General features: G+C 42.5%; 1 pseudogene; it reads left to right on the plus strand.

Annotated features, from left to right (window-relative positions):
• Positions 1-1,275: 1,275 nt before the first annotated feature.
• On the plus strand, positions 1,276-1,670 carry LOC125452925 (prefoldin subunit 4-like; annotated as a pseudogene).
• Positions 1,671-1,973: the final 303 nt, after the last annotated feature.

The following is a 1,973-nucleotide window of genomic DNA, read 5'->3' on the forward strand; positions in this document are numbered from 1 at the left end:
GGATTGTTAGGTATATAGTTTGGCCATCTTTCCAGGCAATATTTCCAGAATGTCTTAAGTAAATAAAATTACAGTGATCACCTATGAAGTTGAAACATCCTTGATGATCATAATTAAATGGTATAGACCAACTAAGGCACTGATCAGATATAAAGGCAGAGAGATTGTGGAATCCATCCACATCATTCAGAATTGAGAACACTCTCTGCTAAGAAGTAAGACATGTTTAACAATGCGATTAGTCTGAAAAGTTAAATATATTGTAGTTACTGAGCAAGCATCACATTACCCAAAATAATTATTTTAAACTATTGTGTTTATACATTCTGAGGCTTGGGGACCGCTTTGCAGAACACCTCCGCTCAGTTCGCAACAAACAACTGCACCTCCCAGTCGCAAACCATTTCCACTCCCCCTCCCATTCTCTTGATGACATGTCCATCATGGGCCTCCAGCACTGCCACAATGATGCCACCCGAAGGTTGCAGGAACAGCAACTCATATTCCGCCTGGGAACCCTGCAGCCATATGGTATCAATGTGGACTTCACCAGTTTCAAAATCTCCCCTTCCCCTACTGCATCCCTAAACCAGCCCAGTGCATCCCCTCCCCCCACTGCACCACACAACCAGCCCAGCTCTTCCCCCCCACCCACTGCATCCCAAAACCAGTCCAACCTGTCTCTGCCTCCCTAACCGGTTCTTCCTCTCACCCATCCCTTCCTCCCACCCCAAGCCGCACCCCCAGCTACCTACTAACCTCATCCCACCTCCTTGACCTGTCCGTCTTCCCTGGACTGACCTATCCCCTCCCTACCTCCCCACCTACACCCTCTCCACCTATCTTCTTTACTCTCCATCTTCGGTCCGCCTCCCCCTCTCTCCCTATTTATTCCAGTTCCCTCCCCCCATCCCCCTCTCTGATGAAGGGTCTAGGCCCGAAACGTCAGCTTTTGTGCTCCTGAGATGCTGCTTGGCCTGCTGTGTTCATCCAGCCTCACATTTTATTATCTTCAAATAACCTCACCCTCTTTGGTCAGAGATAAGGAAGAAAAAAAGAACATGATATGATAAAGGGTGATTACATCATTTGCCGTTTCTACAGCAAGGTATTCAGGTATGGTTATAGTACCAAAACCAAATGGTTTAACAAGAATTATGCAGGTTTAACTTAGTTAAACATAGTGGAATGTGAGATTCACACACTGGCTTCAGTAGAGGTCTTGTAACATCTAACAATGTGTGTTTTATTCACCAATAATAAGAATCTGGAAAAATGCCCACCACTGTGAAGAATGTGGCAGTAGAAGATCTTAATGTTACCTTTGAAGATAACAGAAAATTAATATGTTTGCAAGAAATAATAATAGGCTTACAGAATTTAAAAAGTAAATAGAACCGAAAAATAAACAGTTACAGAACCTGGAAGATGCCTCTGATGATATAATGATACTTGATGAAGATATAATGCTAGTACCTTACTAAATTGGAGAAGATTCTATTAGCCACTCCCAGGATGTGATACAGGAGATACTAGAAGCTATGAAGCAAGATGAGATGCAGCCTTTGCATACCCAAATGAAGTCAATTCAACAAGTGATATCCAGAACTTAAAGTCCAGCTCAATGAAAATTCAGAAACGACATTAACCTTGAGGCTGATGACAACTGAGCTGTTTATTCTCACCAGTCATTTTTCTCTCGAATGAATGATTTAAGTTCCCAAGTTGGATAGTTATTGCAGATTGTGTTGGGAAACAACAATTTGATCAGTCATCGTTTTATTTAAGATAATTGGGCTAATGGAATACTGATTAGCAAGCACAACAGACACAGGGCACTCCTCAATTACCTGCTTGGCTTTCTTGGGCTACCATTAAGGGGTGGACAATGTGGAGATGAAGCTTGTGCATCTGGTGACACTTCTTACAGATGTGTCTATCTAGGGCACATAGTATTTCTATGAATTTACATG

Source organism: Stegostoma tigrinum, chromosome 4 (genome assembly GCF_030684315.1).
Source record: "Stegostoma tigrinum isolate sSteTig4 chromosome 4, sSteTig4.hap1, whole genome shotgun sequence".
In the NCBI taxonomy this organism is placed as follows: Eukaryota; Metazoa; Chordata; class Chondrichthyes; order Orectolobiformes; family Stegostomatidae; genus Stegostoma; species Stegostoma tigrinum.